Source organism: Perca flavescens, chromosome 2 (genome assembly GCF_004354835.1).
Source record: "Perca flavescens isolate YP-PL-M2 chromosome 2, PFLA_1.0, whole genome shotgun sequence".
Lineage (NCBI taxonomy): Eukaryota > Metazoa > Chordata > Actinopteri > Perciformes > Percidae > Perca > Perca flavescens.
Genome location: NC_041332.1, coordinates 18866284 through 18889060, shown reverse-complemented (window position 1 = coordinate 18889060; position 22777 = coordinate 18866284). Strand labels below are relative to the sequence as shown.

General features: G+C 37.9%; 1 pseudogene; it reads right to left on the bottom strand.

Moving 5' to 3' along the window:
• Positions 1-217: 217 nt before the first annotated feature.
• Positions 218-8813, bottom strand: LOC114568105 (probable ATP-dependent RNA helicase DDX5; annotated as a pseudogene).
• Positions 8814-22777: the final 13964 nt, after the last annotated feature.

The following is a 22777-nucleotide window of genomic DNA, read 5'->3' as shown; positions in this document are numbered from 1 at the left end:
ATGACCTTGGTGTCCTTAATGGTAACCGCTGCCCTGAACTAAAGTGATAACTTAACATGCACTAGAAAGTTTAGTTAAGTTGAATAAGGTAGTGATTTCAAAAAGCGCAGGAACATCCAGGGATGAGACACATTCATAATGCCCAATATGTGCGTTGTATAATCATTCTTCCAACCCAACCTTCCCAACTTCAGACACAGTCAACATAACACACAGGTCCCATTTTCTTATTTTTATTTAAAAGGGGTCACACGCACCCTTTTTATATGATCTTCATAACATCACTTTAAAACATACCACAAACTGAAAACACTGCATTACCTAGTAAAAATAAATTACTGAGGAATGTAACAAAAAACAGTCAAGGAAAAGTGCGGCAATCATAATTGCACTATAGGAGACGTGTCTATGACTCCATTTAATGCTCTGGGTTTACTGAATAATTTCAACCCTGCTGTAAGCAAAACAAAGTTAAACAGTACAAAGGATAATTATAACAACAATAATAATCATACTGTAAGATTGCAAAACTAAACCAAAATCACATTGGTTCCATATATTGTGCGTATATCATATCTATTGTGGGAAGGGTGGTGGCATGGGGTAGGGCACCATTGGTGGTGGGGGTGGTGGCTGTTGGGCCTGTGGTGGCGGCTGAGAGTTGAATGGGAATGGTGGGTGGTTCATGCCATTCTGAGCAACCCTCTGCATGCCCCCAAACTGAGGGGGGGCCCTGGAAGCTTTGGTTACCAAAGGCACCCACCTGGTTTCCTGGAGTACCAAAATTACCCTGTCCATTGCTGTTGCTATAATTGTTGTTGCCATAGCTAACACTAGAGTTACCACCGTTACCTCCGTAGCTGCCACTATTTTGGGCCTTATTACCACCAAAGGCACTCTTTGGCCCATTGCTAAACCCTCTATCACTGTCCCTGTCCCTGTAGCTACTACTGCCAAAGTTGCTTTTCCCACCCCCAGAATACCTATCCCGACGGTCATCCTTGTAGCCACCTCTTCCCCCCCTTCCACGACCTGCATGAAATGAAAAAAGGAGAGGGAAGGAGAGGGACAAACGGAAAGTAGAGTGGGTTCAGACTATGAATACACTGAACCTACAACAACATGGCAGTGATACTAAGAGATACTGATAAGATAAATGAAGCCCTTTTCATACATGGAATATGTCAGAATTGAGTTGGAGTGCAGGTTTGATTATTATTGTGATTGTGCTAGTTTCTTCACAGTTTATCTATGTGCATATTTACGTAACAAGGTTCATATCTAAAAAAGGGCTTTTGAGACAATGACATTATATAATTTCATCCAAACCACCATAAGTTTCTCATAAAGAGGCATGCAATATGAATTAGTGACAATAATAGACAAATAAAATCAACAGGGGGATTGACTTTTCTTTGTTCATAAAGTCAAGCCACAGAATAAATTGTCATATCTACTAAAAGATATACTGCATCTTCCTTGAAAACCATTAATGTACATAAAAGTATTTTACCTCCTCTGTCCTCTGCCATCTGGATCAGCTTGGGGTTAATGGCCTGGTTGGCCTCGCGGAGCACAGAGATCAGGTCACTGGCCTGTTTCATGTTGTTGGGGGTGAAGAAGGTGTAGGCTGTGCCCGTTTTTTGACTTCGGGCTGTGCGTCCAATTCGGTGGATATAATCCTCAGAGGAGTTAGGGTAGTCATAATTGATGACAAATTTCACATCCTCCACATCTGTGAAAGTGTTGCAGTGTGGCAAAACAAAACAGGGAGGCCATACAGGATTTTGCACACCACAACAGCCAGATCAAAGGGAAAAGTTAGCAGCTGTGGAGGCTGGGGGAAGAAAATGGTCACTAGGCTGTGGAGAAAAATGTGTTAAAACATATTATTGTGTATACATCTACTCCATGGGAATACTACTGTGGGAAGAGAGAAACGATGCACACTCCAATTGCTTACCATAATCAAAAAGATCCAAAGGACATTCACTCTCCCTTTTGTTAACCAAGGGAGAAAAAAAAAAAAATAGATTTAAGTCTTACCATAAAGGAGTATGCATTCACTAGTCCTTTCCCAATGCAGCGAAATCCCCCACAAATTGTCAAGTGACATCCAGGAGCTTCTACGCAGTTGGGCCACGATATGCACTGGGGCCTCTTCATGTGCCAATATAGGACCATTCAGGGGTACATTTTTGCAGGTCTGTTTTTCCCAGTACACTCGCAAAAGAAGCTTGATATTAAAGGCCGCACTGCATGTCTTGCCAAGACAAAATAGACCAAGTACTAATTTGAACAGGGGCCCCTTAAAAAAAATGAAAAAGGCCCAAGCGTTGAACCCTGTGGGACCCCTCACCGAGCACGGAACAATTCCCCCACCCCCTTCATCAGTCTCATCAAGGCAAGATCTTCCAAGAAGCCAGTGTTCACTTGAGAAAATGTCTCTCGTTGGCAGGTCTCGACATGACTATAAAACACAGGCGAGGGAGGAACTTTGGTTTGAGCTGTCTCACTCACTTTCTCCTCTCACTAGATGTTACCACTACCCCCTAAACACATGTGCCAGGTCTCATCAATTTTCAGAGACAAAAGATTTCAAACTGCTCTCTCCATTTCAAGAAATCCAGCACTTTGACGGGAAAAGAAAATGACTGAAAGCTTAAAAAAGACTCACAAGCACCCATGCTATGTGATACAAGCTCCGAAAGGTAACAATTTTTCCAAATCTCAAACAAGTGACTTGCAATACAGCGCTCTCTAACACAACAGCATGCAAGGCAAAAGTCACAACATCAAGCATATCTTTTTTTTTTTTTTTTTTTTTTTTTTTTTTTACGTTTGAGTTGGAAACAGCTGGATGGCATTTGTCAGGTGAAATCCTTGGACAGAGAACAGGTGTGCGTGTACATATCAGAGACAAAGGCTTAGCCACACAGCCTTTTGAAGATCACTGGCACACAAGAGCTTTCACCTCTCTAGGCCCACTGGGTGGCAAGCCAGTTGAGCACTTCCAATATGTCATCCTTCTCCCTCTCGAGGCCTGGGACTGTCATGCCTAGCGCCTGCCACAAAGACTCCACCTTAAGGTGAGAAAAACTCAGAAAATGCATAGAAAAGTTAAAGAAAGCAAAACCACTTTCTTTAAAGTAAGTGTAACACTGATAAGAAAGTGGTGCTACTCATTGGCATACTGACCCAAGCCACGGGAGGCCACATCTGTAGCGATGAGGATTGGAGCTTTGCCATATCTGAACTCTGAAGGGAGAGGGACAGTATTTAATTCAATTACAGAGCAGCCTGTGAGAAAGATTGTGAAATATATAGCATGCAATGTCATTTATTAGATCTCACCATTAAGGACCCAGTCCCTCTCCTGCTGGCTCTTGTCTCCATGAATTCCCATTGCTGGCCACCTGTGACAGACAGATTGAACATTTAAAACTATTGCAACTAGGGCTAGAGCTAATAATGCTGGGGATTGGCTGTCTAACATTACACGTTGTAGAGACACAACTCAACGTTACGCACAGAGACGGCTCACAGTAGGAGCTTGATAATAAAAAGATTTGGCTGTAACGTGTCATGGTATTGGTACCGGTATTAAACATTTTTGAAAGATACACAGCCCTAATTGCAACAACAGGTAGGAGCAATAAGAAAGACAACTTATCATTTGGCACAGCCTAAATGTTAACTTTCTAGATGAACAGATTAATTAAAATAAGGAAAAGACATTCTTTGAGGGGAGGGAAGAGGAGATCCTTACCCATCTCTTCTCATCCTCCTGGTGAGCTCATCACAACGCCTTTTGGTCTCCACAAAAATAATGGTTTTGTTCTCCTTTTCACTCATTATCTCCTCTAGCAAACGGATCAGTCTGACAAAGAGACAAAAAGGAAGTTAAATGTAGTCGGTCACTACAGCATACATTAGGTTTCTACTAATGCAAGTACAGCCAGACTTATTTAAGATTAAAGAAACAATTAGTTTTTTAACTAGTTGCCTTTTGGAGCCATTACCAACTTTGTTTTGTTTTGTTTTGTTTATATACCACGTTGATGATACTAATTAATATGCAGATTTATGTTTGAGCACTAGGTGGAGCATTGCCTTTGGGAAGGCATATAAGTAATACAGCCAGGGATACACAGGTGTGTGGCTAGGGGGAAAAGCATACAGCTTGTCACCGTGTCGTGTCAGGTTGGTGTGTCATTCGGGTTGATTTGTGTGCAGAAGAAAATGAATGGAACTAAACCAGAAATGAAATGGACATTGAAATGCAGACATATTGTGGACATTGATTATTGGCACCCAGAACACGCGTCAGAGCAAGTTCTTCCCTGGTCCCACCTCATTGGCCTAATGTAGGAGTTGGTAAAAGACTCTACATTGCCTATTTAAACAAGGTTTTGAGAGAACAGGATAACTGGAACATGTATGACCAAGGACTGACACAAAGTCATCCCCCCCCCAATCACAATAGTTGACTAACTGAAGCTAATAAAGATGTATGATTCATCTACTCACTTGTCCTCTTTCTCCATGTCATTGCAAACATCAACTATCTGCAGGATGTTGTGATTGGCACTGAGCTGCAGCGCACCAATGTTGATCTGGATGTAGTCTTTCAGGAAGTCTTCAGCCAGCTGGCGAACTTCCTTAGGCCAGGTGGCGCTCCACATCAGGGTCTGTCGGTCTGGCTGGTAAGGACAAAAAGGAGGACTTTAACACTATTTTGCAGCTTCCCAGTAAATTTTACCTTCACATTAAACTGTTTATTTAAGGATGCACCAGTGTAACATCTAGTATCAGTAACAGTTACCGTAATCTGGGTGAGTATTTGTATTAAGCGCAGGTTGTTTGATCAAGGTGTGTGGATAAGTATTTATGTATTTTATTCTTCTCCCTGTAGCATCTTGCCAGCTAAGTCTTTATTTCATGTGGGTGTTGGGCAAAATATTTCTCATAAACAAAGCAGCTGGGTAGTAGTCATGTTTGTGGTGCAACAATTTACTTTACTCTGAAATTGCCTCAATTATAATGCCTATAGTCTGCAAAATGAAAGAAATAAAAAACATAACTTACCCGAATTTGTTCCACTATCTTGCGGATCTGAGGTTCAAATCCCATGTCCAGCATGCGGTCCGCTTCATCCAGCACCAGATAGGTGCAACGACGCAAATTAGTCTTACCACACTCCAGGAAGTCAATGAGACGGCCTGGGGTAGCGATGCAAATCTCAACACCTAAAATAGATTAAGATATACTTTTACTGATCCTGCAAGGGGAAATTACATTTTTCACTCTGTTGTTTTCCCCCAACGCATCCCCTAAAAGATATACATTTAAACTTAAAATCAATCCAACCTTATATCATAAAATAAATACCTAATGGAACAGAGTCGAATGAACTGAGTAAAATTTACATAGTGAGAATAACAAAGTAAGCATACCCCTCTCAAGGTCCCTGATTTGGGGTCCTTTGGGCGCGCCACCGTAGATGCAGGTGCTCTTGAGACGGGAGGCCCGGCCGTATTCAGCAGCTACTTGTTGCACCTGCTGAGCCAGCTCACGGGTTGGCGCCAGCACCAAGCACTAAAGAAAGATGGATACATTTTTTCTAAATCAATAAATTATTTGTGTATTGCATCCTTCACATCAAATAAATTGATCAAATATGAACGACTCATATATATATATATAGGGCTATTACAACTACTTTTGTGTTTATCCGTTTATGTAGGACAATAATAATAAAAACATATATGGGTGGCTTGTGGCTTTGAGGTAGAATGGTCAACCTCAACCACAAGATTGGCAGTTTGATCCCAGGCTCTGTATATTTTTTTTTATTTGTATATCCCCTTTATTCAGATTGGCTCCAAAAATGGATGGCTTGGCTTGGCTCATGCTACACCCTGCAGACCAGAACCACAACTGCACCTTTTGAAGTGGCTCAGTATAGCATGCCAAGCTGTAATCATAAGCAACTCATTTCCCCTCCCAAAATGGGATAACTCTGCTGGTACCATTATATCAAGGTACTGCTTGGACAACTTTTTCACCAAAGAGAAAAAAATATTCTTTATTATCGCTTTATTATGAGTTTGGCACCCCATATTGAATTTCAGCAAAAAGTGGCTATTTAGTGATATACAGAGCGATACATTGATCAATATGGTATGAAGACTGGGCATCATCTGGGCCTTTAGTTACAATATTGTCATAGCTTAAAAGAAATTTCCTGTTCTTCGAGAATTGTAAAAACGAAACAAAAACTAGAGACCATCTTGCAATGGGATCACACCACCAATGCCTGGAGCACACCCATCTTTAACCTCGGCCTACACTAAAGTATAAAAACAATACCGCTGTTGCAACTGGTAAAAATTGGACTCTGTCAATATTATGCTGTGCTAATAGAGACAACAGGCCAGATCACACACACTAGACCAATATTTTTTTTGAGTGTACTTACAATAGGTCCATCTCCATGCTCCAAGAATGGCTGATGTTGGATGTGCACAATTGCAGGAAGAAGGTACTAAAGAAAGAAAAATAAAAAGGTCTGAGCTCTAAATATAAATCCTAACTCATAGTGCACATGAATCAGTTTTCCAATGCGCACCACCAACATAGCAGGATATATTTCTACCATCAGCTGACAAGTGTTAACATTGTTTCAAGTTGCAACATCTTATCTTAAATGGCTATTCCTGTATTCACATCATTCTGTTTAACCTTGGGCCAATCACTCTTGGCAACACCGTAATAAACTTATTCCACAATCTAAGTCTTGTATTTGGCAAAAGTGTTACGTCTTAACAACCCAGGGGTGACAACAATTTTATTTTATATGGCTGCTGGGTAGAAAGGGTCCAAAAAAATCATAAGTGAAAATATTTTACTTACTGCAAGGGTTTTCCCAGACCCAGTTTGAGCGATGCCAACCATGTCTTTGCCACTCAGGGCAACTGGCCACCCCTGAGACTGAATCGGAGTTGGATCAGTCCAGTTCTGTTTAACAATAACTTCCATGACGTAGCCTGAAGTAAGAAGTAAGATATGAAAGTTAAAAATGTTGAATGTCAAACCTTCTGACAATAGCACATTAATAGGTAAAGAACTATTCAAGATTGTGTGGTGGAGCATTATTTCCTACTCACTTGGAAATGCAGCTTCATGGAATTTTATAATTGGTTTGGGGCAATCCCGGCCTTTGACTGTAACTTCTTTGCTTCTTCGGTACTGTTCAACCTCTTGCTGGAATTGATGGGAGAAAATTTAAAAAATGACCACTGTCAATACACATACTCACAAGCCCACATGAACTAAAACTTAGAAAAAAGAAACAGGTCTTACAGGTGGTCTGCGAGTGGCATCTGTATGTTCCTGGTAGAAATTCTTTTGAAACTTTGGAAGCTCGTCGAGGTTCCAGTGCTTCTTTCGCAGCCTCTCACCAGGGTTGCCAAACTTTCCTGGAGGAGGTCCGCCCCTATTGCCTCCCCCACCACCACCACCAAAACGAGGGGGTCCTCCACCGTACCTTGTGTAAAAGAGTGGGACACATAACATAAAGCAGGGCTACACCTGGCGCTTATTAAAGGGGCACTCCAAAAATTGCTCACATAAAAGTCACTAAACTAGTACATTGATTTTGACTTTTATTTACAGTAAATGTATAATTCTGTCTAGTCAGTCCCTCCACTTTATGGACATGCAATACTACACCACCGGAGTCTCCCTTTAACACTTATTCCTCTCTTCCCTGTTTTCTGGCACCACATAAAAAATTAACCCAAAAGGGCAGCAGCTTTAAATTAGTAAAAAACGTCAAAAGACAGTTTAATCAACATTTGTGCAGGACTCAGACACAATTGTCCAAACAGAGAAATAGTGTATACCCCCCAGAGGCAAACTCTGGTACTGAATATTATTCGCTTTATAAACACTGAGTATCTCTGGCGTTTTTCCATAACAATAGTTGTTTAATAGATTGCTACAAAGAGTTAGTTGACAAACAGCTTACAGTGGCAAATTTAAAAATGTATAGCACATTAATAGTGCCGTACTCAACATTAAACTGTCAGATTACTGAATTGAGATTGATTTAAACATGGGCCCATTTTGAGGCTCAGCTTTACCTGCGTTGCAAACAAACGTTCTAGCTAGGTGACACTTAATGGAAAACAATACATTTTTCCTCTGCGACACAGATCTTCGTCTCGGGTGTGCATCCGAAAGAAGACACGCCACTGCGTCACATGATAGCAACTAGCCGTGCAAACTGCTCAGCCTATGGCCGACACAGAGATATCGTTCGCTGCCATTTTAACTTTAACGTTACCTCTGACAGGCAGGGACACGTTAACAGATAACGTTACGTCAATGCAGGGACGCTTTAGTTTTAAACACGAATATAGCTTTAAAAAAAATAGTATAACAATAACTAGTGGCGACATAAACTACAAGACAGGTGTCTTGTTTTGAGAATACAGACATGACAACAGTGCCGCTAGCAACCGTATGCTAGCTAGCTAAGCAGTTCATCTTGGCTGACTGTTGACGTTAAGAATCCCAGAGCTGACAGTTAACTTACCCTCTATCTCTGCCACGATCCCTGTCTGAAAATCCAGGCATTATGTAGTCGACTACTGTGTTAGAAGCGGACTTAGTTTAAATCCCTTTACCCGGTGAACAAAACAGAAGATTACTCCAAGAGCTAAATTTGACACAGGCAAAACAAAAAGAAAATGCCGGCAGACAAAAGTCTGTCTGGAGAGACGGATGTGATGTCAGACGGGGCGGATAACATTGTATCAATACGCGTCGTACAGTGCAGTGCAGTGGCACACCAGTGGTACTATTTTGTTTCCGCACACAGTCATGGAGGAAGCTGTCTTGAAAACCAGTTAAACCCGGTTAAACCCCCTTATCTATGTTTAAATTAAACACGTATTTGATATTTAAATTTGACAGTGTAATAGATGCCACATAATATTAACAGGGCTATAAAAAAGGGAAATATGTAATAAATCCTGAAAAAAATGTGATAGAGAAGTCCTGAATGAAGTCATTATTACGTTGTTGTTGTTGTTGTTGTTGTTGTTGTTGTTGTTGTTGTTGTTGTTGTTGTTGTTGTTATTATTATATAAAATGTGCCTTCACAAAAACATGCTAAATCTTAACTCATCACTATTCTAGTGATTTTTTTTTTCAGTGAGATAAATGTAAAATTAGGCCAGGGCCAAGGAACTATTGCTGGGCTAATCAATATAGATGAGACTGAAAACTGATCATAGCTCAGTGGCAATAAGTCTTTAACTTTGTAGGATTAATACTGATACATATTTCAAATATTATAATTTTTTTTTAATCACAGGGGAAGAAGCAACGGCTGAAAGCTGATTTATTTTTACTGTGGTTACATATTCTGCCAGAGCCTATATCACAAATTTTCAAAATATACTTTAAAAACCCAGGGCTACAACAGCTACATACTCGGATCAACATTGAAATAGAATAGTTACCATTTAATATTTTTTAACCTTTTTACCTGTCTCCGTCACATTTTGCCACCACACAATGTCACTTTTAACACAGTCTTTCTGAACACACGTGGCTGTTGCATTGCCATCTGGGTTGGGTTGCTGAGTGGGATGAACCTTTTACTTGTTTGACTCTCAATACCATCATATAAATATAAATCAAGATAATGTTGTGACAATTGATTCAATGGCACTTGAGAGTAAAAACAGGGTTGAGCCTAAAAATACTGGTATGTATCATTCATAATTCAAAAAAGTATCCATCATGTGATGTTTTGAATGTGATATTCATGCTGAACATACAGTATCTCCAAAATAGTCTAAACCTATCAACATGTGGGATGCAAGAGGCAAACCCCAGTGATAGTCTGTGGTATCAAAGCTCTGTGCTACATGATTTCTGTGCAGTATAACGGTGCCAGACATCCTGGATCAGAAAAAAAGTTGCAAGTGAACATAACCCAGGCAGCAATGATGTTTGACAAAGCAAATGGGTAGTAATAAACATATTTTGTAGATGATATGGGTTTCTCTGTGAATACTCAAAAACTTAATTGCTGAAATGAAGGAACAAAGCAAAATCACTACAACAAAGTCCAGTCAGATGATCAGTAACCAACTCTCCAATTCTGTAACAATATTCTGTGAACATTTATTTGAGAAATGCACTAATGTAACAAAATTAATTAGAACATAAAATGTGGAAACTGGTTGTATTCAGTAATGTTTGAACAAATTCCTTTGGATCTTCATCCTGTTGCTTTTCAACACAGTCTTCATTTGGTTAATAAAAGATGTTTGCTGGTACTTGCAAAGACAGAAAAAACTGATTTCATTTTACACAATTAAAATGACAACAATATTATTATTATTTATATATATATATATCAAATATACATGTTCTTTTCTTTAAAAAAAAAAAAAAAGGCCATATATGAGGGGATTTTAATCATGTTTGAAAATCCATTTATTTTACAAAGGAGTCTGGCCATTGATCTAGTGCTTCTTTATTCTGCAAATAGCAGATGCAGATGCAGAATTTGATAGAAAATCTGCAACACATACAGTAAAACATTACCTCTTGTGATAGGAAAGCCTAATACAGGCAATTAGAACAGGCAATATATTTACAGTGACAAAGGAATGTAAATGTTATTAATGTTTACTTTCACAACCTTTAGCATAATTTCCAGTAAGTTAAGCACAGTTTAAGAATTGTTAATGTGATACAACCCAGAAAAAGAAGTCGTTATATACTCACTATAAAATGTCTTACAATTTCAACACATACTTCTCTGTGGTCAGCAGTGTCCCATCCACCCATTCACAGTTCCTTTCTTTTATCAGGGACAATCGGACAATGTAGTTTCTTCTGGCTTCTTGAGCTGCTGTCTTTCGCTTCAAGGGAGAGACATTTGGATCAGCCCAAATACAAAGCAGTAATTACTCTATTAATTAGAGTAAATACAGAAATAAGAGAGTAAACGCTTAGAGCCAAACTGACTTGCTAAATTTTTACCTTTAAAGCTATAGTGACTATTTAATATTAATAAACATCCGTTACATTCAAGCCATTGCCAAATGAGTTGATAGCTATTTAAGCCTATCAGCTCCACAAAACTCTCTCTGTATTTCTCAGTATGGCTATGTTTACAACATGGTGGAGTCTGAGACTTTCATGTGCAGCAGCTCGAGTAATGTGTTTTTTATGTCACCGCTGAGAAAGGACAACAGCAACGTTTAGCTTTGGAGACGAAGAGGACTGCTGCAACAGGTGAAGGCATGGCTGAAAACTAGAGATACCAGTATCGGTATCGGCTCCGATACTGCCTAAAACGCTGGTACCGGTATCGGGAAGTACTGGAGTTTATGCACCGATCCGATACCACGTAATAAAGCCCTAAAGAAAATCTACGTTAAAGTAGCTTATTTATGTTCTTTTTCCGTTATAACTGACTGTCAAACTGGAGAATAAAAGAAAGTTCTGGGGCATTCATTGTTTGTGTTTGTTCATGTTTCACAAAGAGTTTAACCTGAGCCAGACCGACAACAAAGATATAAATCATATCACATCCATACAGGGATAGTAGTATACAGCTGTTAAAACATAATAAAATATATGACACACTGGTATTGGATCGGTACTTGGTATCGGCCGATACGCAAGTTCAGGTATCGGAATCGGTATCGGGAAGCAAAAAATGGTATCGGGCCATCTCTACTGAAAACCCGAAGAGGCGCCCACGAAATGTTACAGTCAGTGTTTGTACTGCTGAAAAAAGACCTACACATTCAGCAGAAGGTCTAAAATCCCAAACAGAAAGTGACCGACTGCAGAGACAAACACGGATAACCGTTGATGTGGCTTTGGCTACTTGCAGTGCGCTGAATAAAGAAAAGAAAAGGTGATTTTGAACAGTTTACTAGTGGGTTTTGTAACGTATTAGGAGTAGGAATTATTGCTATTACATTTACTCAACCTCAATGATGTGCTACTAGCAACTGTGTGGAGGAGCGCTGGGGGTGGTTCACGATCACAGAAGGCTTGCGTCATGTTAGACTATATCCACAAGGTTCCACTTCCGGGATTGTTCCGCCGCATGTCACTTTTTCGGCCGGACGTCCTTTACCTTACGCTTTCTTTGTGTTGTAATTTTAAACTCCCCAGATCTCTGCAGGGTAAATCCAGACAGCTAACTAGACTATTTGTTGAATCTGAGTTTTCTGTTGCACGACTAAAACAACCTTTGAACATACACATGTTCCATCAAAACAAGTTCCTTCCCGAGACTTTTGCAGCAGCACCGTGGCTCCGTCCGGCGCTTACCACCGCCCTAGACGATTGTGATTGGTTTAAAGAAAAGCCCTTTTTTTCTCCCAGCCAGACCATCCTCCGCAGCGCTGTGGAGATAGGTCTGGCAATGCGAGACTAGTGTCATGTGGATGCGCCCACAGTGTTGTTGTCATTAGTGACACATCATGGTAGTCACTTGTAACTAAGCATATAAACTATAGCTGAATAACTATTGACATGTGTTGTCAAGCATTTCTCCTCATTTCATCAACTTTACCTTGGTAAGCAGCATTCCAACATACTGTAATTGCCAACTACTTCACCAGCACTGCTATACATATCAGGTGCAGCAGTAGTCGAAAGACCAAGTCTGCACTTTAATTTGGACAGAAACAGCTGGGAAACAACATGCGTTTCATTTCTGCTCTGAGATATCCATGTAAACAAAGCTTGGACTTGTTTTCCTGGGTTCATTGTCTCATTTTCCCTTTATTTCTAAACCGCAGAGGAAAGTGCAGTCCATTACAATAAATGAATGATGGAACTACACATTAGCAGTGTGACCACCTGTAAAGGGCACACACCTCGGCCTACTTCCTATTTTCGACCTTGACTAGTGACATCATAGACATCCATTCTTCCAGGACAAAGAATGATACAAATAGTTGTGCTGTGCCATTGAGGGGTCTGCAATGTTTAGTTTTCTCAAATGTATGTATTCTCTTTTGTTTATGTGTTATCTGAACTGTTGTTGTGTTTTCCATCTGAGGGCCACCACATATCACAATGTGCCATTGAAAATCAAAGCTGCCACATTATCTCAGCTCCTCAGAGTGTGCTGTCTTATGTGACAATGTAAACAATTAAAAAAAAAAAAAACAACAACACCAAATATGACTGAAAAATGGAGGATCTTGTATGATTTAGATTGTTGTGAAGACACAGCATAGGCTACATTTTATTAACTGTGGTGATTTTTGAGGTTGGTGCATTTGCACATACAATAAACGCACATCCAACAAATACCCCACCAATGAAAAAAGATGATAAAATATAAGTGGTAATATTTGTACTTACCACAAAGCATCCTTAGAAAGTCATCTCTTTCAGTGTTGAGTTCAGTGTTATTGGCTGTTAACTGGTCACTTGTTTTCTTGAGATTGGCTATACCTTCCAATAACTGGTTTCTCTCAGTTCTCCAATTGTTTTTGTCTTTATTCACTATTGTGGCAAGGGGAACAACAAAACAGCAACTGAATATTCTCATAGCCTATGTTATCATATTATTACAATCATCATATAATCAAAATCATGTAAAGTGGTAATTCCTTTACCGTTCCTGTTACTAACACCAAACAGAATTAAAACTCACTTTGGACCCCGAGACAAATGATTCCAGCCAGCAGGAGAAGACACACCACACCCAGAAACCTTGAATCAGCTCTGACATGATTCCTCTTTCCTAAGTTTTCACGGATGACTGACACAAATAAATAATCAACATCAGGCTCCGAATTTTGAGGATACTGCCATCTATTATGTTTAGCTCTGTATTACGGTACATAAAATACAAGAAAATTAAATGTAAATATCAATTCAGCTTCAACAAAATCACACTGCTATAACACAAAGTAAACTACTAAAAACTCAAACTTAAAAAATAAAGGAAATAAAATCCAAATCTATGTCAACCCTTTTGTGTTTGCACACCTGCTTGTTGCTAATGCTGGTCGTGTCCGTACCTGGGTGCTGAGGCTCTGCAGGTCTTGGTGTATTTGGTGACATGCTCTCCACCCAGGGGTTGTCAAACACTCTCAGGCTTTCTGCACTGACATAGATGTTCACTATACTCTCCTTGTCGTTTGGATCACAGTAAACCTTGTTAATAATGCCAGGCTCAGTGTACAGGTCCCCCGACATGTTATGGCTAATAACTTAACGATTGCTCGTAGTATTACAAAGTTTGTTTTTAATCTTGATAATATGTCTGTTTTCTGAAAGAGGCTGGAGATCCACACCGATGATGCCATATAAAAGGGGAAGAGCAGAAAAACTGGAAGTTATAAGTAGTTAACCGTTTGGGCATCTTGTTTCCTCTAAATTCACCTGGTCATCAGTTACTTTTGACATTTGATTTGTTGTCCATAACCAGAGATAATGGTCAGTGACTATTTGTTGATGACGGAAAAGCAATCATGCAAATGAACCAAAACAGAGACAGGTAACAATGAGTGGGTCCTCTGTTAGATTTAAAAAAAGATGTAGTTCTACAGTTTACATTAAATTAGATCTTTCTCACACAGAAAATAATGTAGAAATATGTTTGAAGGTTTCTCTTCAAAAGTCACATGTTGTGGATGTGTTGGCGTGGTTTCTTGTGCAATACCACAAAAACACCATGACTAAAATTAGGACACATGGCCTGAGGGACACAAATATACTGTAAGACATGCAGATGTAGAACTTGATGGAAAATCTGCAACACATAAGACATAACCGCCTGTGCACCTGATAGAGAAACCCACAATACCAGGCATTTAGAACAGAAAATGTAAAAAACAAGTTGAATCACTGATATATTTACAGTGACGGAGATTAACATGTTATTAATGGTTACTTTTGCCTATTTTGATTTTTTGTGTACCTTATAATAAAGTGAAGTTGTAGCTTTGAACTAGTGATGAATAGCGGCTCTTTGACACGAACAAAGGGAACAGAGTCATACTTGGTGAGAGCCATTCTTTTTTTCGTTGTACATAATATATGTTTTTTTTTTATTGTGCCAATAAAAAGTTTTCTAATATTAAGTGTTGCATGAATTACATTCAAGGCAAGGTAACTTTATTTACATACTTCATACAAAGTAGTGAATTCACTGACAAAGCAGAGGGATATGGGTCACCTTAATGTTTACAATGCAGATCACTGACATTAGCTCTGGCTATACAAGTAATTTAGTGCTGTTAAACCTGATCCACACATGTGAAATGAGATTATATTGGTGGGATGTTTGATTCGGATCCAAATCTTACAACAAATTCAGATTTTTACAGCCTTGAGACCCAAATCAATATTTTGTATTATGACTAAAATGTTAACAACCAGACATTTAACACATAACATTTAACCGATTCATGTTATTTAACTAAACATATCTTCTATCACTATGAATTAATTTTTCAAATAAAAAATTATGTATATATCAGCATTGTTAGCTCTTCAGCTGCAGTACAGTTTGTCAATCTCGATAGCCATATTATGATATGAAAATCACTCAGTCATACAATTAATAAGGTCATTCAAATGTATTTATTTAGAGTTTAGAGTACATCACAGACACAAAATTAATGAATATAATATTACTGATTTGAGCTTTGTTACATCAAATGTGTGAGAGTAGAACAGCTGTGGAATCAGTCCAAGAGCATACAATAATAACCAGATTTTATTGAGTTTTCTTTCTCACAGATAAAGTATAATTCATCACTGCATCTCAAATAATGTGAGTGAGTCTTCTCTATTACCACGAGGACCACCATCATCCGGCTGTCTGCTTCTCCAGTACCTAGAGATGAACAAAAACTGCTCAGCCACAAATTCAAACCATTAAAACAATATTAGAAATGTTTACTGTTGACATTGTTTTTTCAGAGCATGCTATTAGGAGGCCCTACATAATAATGCTTTTGACAGAAACACAGAAAGCTCAGGTGTTTCAATATATGCTCAATATCATTACACTGTATAATTCTGTATTGTCAATATAAAAAGCACTTCCTCATCTGTGTTCTTTCATCTGTTAATCCAGGGCCACATCAGGACAGCTGGGAGCTTTATTGGAAATGGATCAATTAATTAAGTAGGCACAGGTTTGTCTCCCTGTACTGACACACCTTTAGAATGTAGCACAGCGAAAGTCAATAAATAATAAAAAATTGGAAAATGACTTACTTCCTTGTAACTGCCGTCCCATCTACCCATTTCCAGTCATTTTCTTCATTAGTCAGACCAATCCAGGTATCCAGGTAAAATGAGCTGATATATTTCTAAATGTAATAAAGATTATAATCAATTATTTATCACTTTATTTAGTGTCTTTCCAAAAAGATTATGTATAACTAAAGAGCCACCCCCACATGTCACAGTGGGAGAAGCAGTGTAAATAAATGCTGAATTCCATTTAGCTGCTTCAGTTTCAAGGTATTATCCTGCGTGGCCATTGTTAATGTTATTAGTAACAACTCTGCTTTTCTTACTATGGAAAGTCAAAATGTCTGCTGGCCTATTGTGATAATGCAGATAGAAGAGAAAAAAAAACTCTTCTATGTTTGAATGCATTATTTCCCCTTTGTCTGTTTTTATCTCCCTCTTACATTGTTCATATTGTGCATATTGCAGAAGTCATTAGACTCATAGACTTTCTCTTCCTTTTTTCTTACATTTCAGGAAGACTGAAGGTGCATTGCACACAACCTGTTCTGACAGCCATCTTTTTAAGAGAACAAATGCCTATTTTTTCTACCACGTTCAAAATTGTATACATGTATTTCAAATATTTACCACAGAGACCATTAATAACACTACAATATTTAAATCATAATATTAAAATGATGAATTTGCGAAGGGAAGTAGGTTTTGTATTTTGGTTGCATTTACAAACCTTTTAAAACAAGAGTATAGTTTGGACAAGAATAAAATAAGAGTATCAGCTGTGCTTCATGATCTTCACAGACTGTTCCGCTGTCAGTCCAGATTTTCTTTGAGGTGGACATTAAATAACAACTATTGCCAAACTTCATCCAATGGTCGGGACAGCATGTTGTCTCTGTTTAACAACACAACATTGTATGACCTCAGTCACAATATATAACTCCATCAGGCAGAAATATCACTCTCAGCTTTTACGTAGTACTGTTAGCCATCTGTTCTTCTGACTTAATTATCTTAAAATTTCTCAATGTCTAAACAGGGCTTAAAATGAAAACATTGTTGAAGAAGTAGTTTGACATTTTGGGAAATATGCTTATTCACGTTAATTGAGTTACATGAGAAGATTGATACCACTCCCGTGTCTGTAGCCTACTATAAATATGATGCTACCTGCCAGCAGCTGGTTAGCTTAGCTTAGCATAAAGACTGGAAACTGCTAGCCTGGCTCTGTTTGAACTTAACTAAATCTGCCTACCAGCTTCTAAAGATCAGTAATTAACATGTTACACCATATGTTTAAGTCATAGTGTAAACATGACAATTAGCCATTTTAAAGAAGTTATGTTTATTCTTGGCCAATGCTGGTTGCCATTTTACACTGTGGTTTTAGAATAAATTATGCAAATGCTATATACATTTTTAATTAGTGATCTTTAGCTTAACTTACTTACTTCCTTTTAAAAAAAATCTTTGGACAGAGACAAGCTAGCTGTTTACCCCTGTTTCCAGTCTTTGTACTAAGCTAAGCTAACCGGCTGATGGATCTTTTTATCGAACATACATGAGCAGTATTGATGCTCTAACCTAATTCTTGGTAAGAAAGTGAATAAGTGTAATTTCCAAAATGTCTTACTATGCCTTTGATTAAAATCATTATTCATATTTTCACTCACCAATCTGTATTTGTAATTCATCTCTCTCTCTCTTGAGGTTCTTGTTCCTGGCATTCAAATTGTCTTTCTCCTTTTCTAACTGGTCCGTCTTTTGGGTCAGGTTGTGATTGAGGCTTTTCATTTCGAAAACATACGTAGGACCAGGACAATGACTGCCACCAGGAGCAGAAGACACAGCAGCCCCAGAAGTGATGCAGCAACTTTGAGATAATTCCTCTTCTCTGAACTCACATTGACTGAATCGGCTGTTGGCACAAATAGACAGGGCTGATAAGTTTATCTTAAAGACCTAGTGCCGTGACCATAGTCTTACTTAGGACTTGCATGTTATAACTAGCTATTTTGTGAAGTTCTCCTTCATTAAAAGTTAACAATTGAGTTGTTGATTGGCCTTATAGCTAAACATTTGTTGTTTTTTATGACCAGTTTTTAGTAGTAATTCATCTATCTACAGTAAAAACAATATCCTTTGTGGGACATATGACAGGCAGACAGAAATAGACAATGACAGATATAGATACTTTGCTGTTGGTCCTCAGTCCTGTTGTCCTGTGATTTGTCCTGTGGCGTACTCTCCTCTGCCCAGTAATTGTCATAAATCCTCACATTATCAATGTCAACACAGACGTCTACGTTTTTGTCCTCCTTCACACCTGTCTGAAATCTAACTTTTTTGGTGAAGTCTGGCTTGGCATATATATCCTCAGACATGCTGCTTTCCCACTTCACCTAATTTAACTTAGGTGTACTCTCTTCAGCTTGGACCAGTCCGACAGTATTTTAGCATTTGTATCACCTAACCCTACAGGGAAGTAATTGGAGGTCACTTGGCCACATGGGTTTTTTAAAGGGAAGAAAATAGAGGAAATCACTGGGCCATGACGTTGGATTATTTAAAGCCTTAATAAATTAATTGTAGTAAACTTGGAAATGGTGACAATGCAAAGCACTAAGCCACCATAACACCCCATAATTTAACTAACTAAAAACCTGTCTATTCACCCTTTTATTTATTGTATGTCCAACTACTTACATTTGTGGTAGTGGATTTCTAAAGTCAGTATCTATCTTTAAGTAATAAACCATCTACACTGATAGGGTTGTTGTCTTTTTTCCTGTCTTTTATTAAATATATACCGCACTACAATAGAAGCTAATGTGGTCATACATTTTTAGATGAGAGTGCTCAACTTCCTTAAAGTGTAGGATCTATCTATCTATCTATCTATCTATCTATCTATCTATCTATCTATCTATCTATCTATCCATCTATCTATCTATCTATCTATCTATATATCTATCTATCTATCTATCTATCTATCTATCTATCTATCTATCTATCTATCCATCTATCTATCTATCTATCTATCTATCTATCTATCTATCTATCTATCTATCTATCTATCTATCTATCCATCCATCTATCTATCTATCTATCTATCTATATATCTATCTATCTATCTATCTATCTATCTATCTATCTATCCATTCATTCTTAGCAGTGTTTTAAGATTTCAGAGATTTTGCAACGTTGAAACCAAATGGGAAAAACCATTATGCAGCTGCAAGGCCAAACAGGTAAAAGTGGTCACCTAAAATAAATCATACTAACCAACCCTCAGTTTCCTGTAACAGTAAGCAGAGAATCACATGCAGAAATATGTTGCCATCTGTGTTACTATGTTTGGTACTTTCGTCTGAGTACAGTTCAGAAAGATAATTTATCATTTCAGAGGCACATTCTCAAGACATTGGGACATTGAGGACCAAACTCTAAAGTCAATACAGCTGAACATCATGGATCAACTGACGGATATCTATGTCAATGAAGAGGGACCATTCGGTTATCTTGACAAAAGGAAGAGTTTGGTAAAAAGTTCAGAAAGTATTTATGAAAATGTGTTGATCCACAGTCTGGAGCCAAACAAAACTGCTGCACTCTCAGGTAATGAACACATGCAAACAGGTCCTGTGTACAAATACTATAATGTTGACTGTAGGTTCATGTGAATGTCTGGACCATAGACTATATATAAAGAGGTGTGGACATTTAAACACAAAAACAGGAAAGATTATTGTCTACTAGACAGACTAAAATCAGGAGCAATATGGAGGGCATGGTTTGCTGTCATTAATGGTTTTAGCTTTGTACTAATAAACTCTATTACAACATAACTGTGGTGGAACATAACTACATACATTTACTTAAGTACTGTACTTAAGTACAAATTCAAGGTACTTGAGTACTTTAGTATTTCCATTTAATGCTACTTTAACCATCACTTTGAAGGAGAATATTACTTAACTACATTTGTTTGACACATTTACTTTTTAGATTACAATTTTTCATATTCCTGTCCAATGAAAACTATATATCTCCAGATTTGGTGATTTTACATGTTTTTGATAAACTGAAGGATGAAGTGTTTCTTTGTGGGTTGAGAAAATTATCATACTTCTTAAGTTAAATACATTTAAAATGCCTCTTGGAGCAGGTGGAAAAAAACATTTTCACAAAGCTGAAAACAGGGCTTTTTCTGACACCTTGAAAAGTTTTTAGAAATACGTGATTCCAACAGAACAGCCACACTACAAACATATGATCTTATACAATATGATGCAATGCTGTGTAAATTAAACTACTCATCATTATATAAAGGAGTTAAATCAGCAAAACCTTGAACATCCACAGCAGTAATATGCATTAAAAAACACACTAATGTGCCAGTATGTTGATATATAATAGTAAACTAGAGACCATCTTGGGATGGGATTACACCTGCTGTGACATCAAATTGGGACAGGGATTTGGTGACAGTAGATGTCTCCAGGACCACATTTTGCCATGATGACACACTCAGACACATCAGAGACGCTGTCATGGCTAGTAACCACTGACAGGGACCATTTTATTGCACAATGAGTACTTTAACTTTTCAAACTTTAAGTACATGTTGCTTGATTTTACTTAAGGTTTTGAATGCATTACTAAGTGGAGTATTTTGACAATGTGGTATTACTTTTACCTAGGCGTATATGTGAATATAGGTGGATTTTATTTGATTTCACATTGAGGAGCAAACGCATGACAAATACTCCTACCTTCAGGTGCTGTAGAGGTAAATAAGAGTTCCTGCAGAGCTGCTGCAGTGGGTCTGCTGTGTCTTCTCCTACTGACTGGACTCATAACTGTGGTTTGCCTATGTGAGTACTTTGTTAGCATGCTGATTTAACACTAAGCAGGTGATGCTGGTTGACAGTGTTTTATTTATTTGCTTATGCTTTTACAAACACAGTTACCAAAGGCAGCTCTGAGTGGAAAATGGAGATGGTCCTGTTTCAGACCAGTTACAAGAACCTGACTCAGGAAAAAGACCAGCTACAGACCAGTTACAAGAACCTGACTCAAGAACTCAACAAGCTCCATACAGTTGTTGAAAACATGAGCAAAAAGATAAATGATCTTCAAAGAAAGCTTCAAGGTAATTGTTAGTATTATTTTTTAATTCTGGCTGGCCTAGCTTAATAATAATAATAATAATAATAATAATAATAATAATAATACATTTTATTTATATAGCACTTTACATGGTACTCAAAGACACTTTACAGTAAAACCAGCACACTTAGCACATAAGAGACAGATGAAACAATAAAACCAACACATAAAACAAGCATATTAAAAACAATTAAAACAATAAAACCAATAGGCTAACTATCAGTGGAGAAATGTAAGACTATTTTATGTGGAAGGCTAATCTGAAGAGTTGTGTTTTGATGAATGTTTTGAATGTTTCCAGGTCAGTACAGTCAGTACAGAGGGTGGGGGCTGCAATTGTGAAAGCTCGGTCACCAGGTACGGTGCTTGGTCCTCTTTATTTAATTGTTCTTCTTCATGATAAAGCAACTTTACCAGCAACAGTTCAGTCATTTTTGTGTGTTAGCGGCTTAACGAAAGCATTTTGAATTTGCCTTTGATTCGCGCCTCTGATTGGTCTTCTTCTTGTGTGTGTGTGTGTGTGTGTGTGTGTGTGTGTGTGTGTGTGTGTGTGTGTGTGTGTGTGTGAGAGATGTAGAGAAAGAGAGAGCGAAACACTGAATACATGCCATGTCATAGAAGTGGATAAAAGCTTGCAACTGTTTATTCTACAGTTATGTTGATGTCTTTCTTTTTTATTATGAAAGTTACCTACAGTATATTCACTATGGGCCATAAGATATGTAGCTTCTGATTTAGATTGTTAATAGACTAATAAATAAATCTTCATCAAATAAAACAATACGCTGTTTCTAAGGAAGATTTTTTATGTTGGTTGAAATTAAATTTACTGTCTATGAAATGCTTCTTGGTGTGTGAAAAGTTTTTTTTTATTTTGGGGTTTCAGCTAATGGATCCCTTCAGAGCCAAATGGACATTGATTCAGAGATGAAGACTGTGCAGAAATAAAGATTGTAATCAATCACAATCCCTAAATTTATTTCGCTTTTTGTGATTGATTGATTGATTGATTGATTGATTGATTGATTGATTGATTGATTGATTGATTGATTGATTGATTGATTGATTGATTGATTGATTAACTGCTTCAGATTATTTTACTTCAATTATGCCAACAGATGATCATAGTTTTGTTTCTAGATGTTTTGATTTTATTTCTACTGGAAATATGAGTAAAATTTCTTCTGTTAATTAAAAATAATTGAAAATGGTTAGTTATTCATATTTTAATTCATTGCTTACTGTAATAGTTTTTGAGCTATCTTGGGAAATAGCAGACAAACAAATAGAACAAAAACATACAACTCCTTGACATTGCTTGCTCATACTG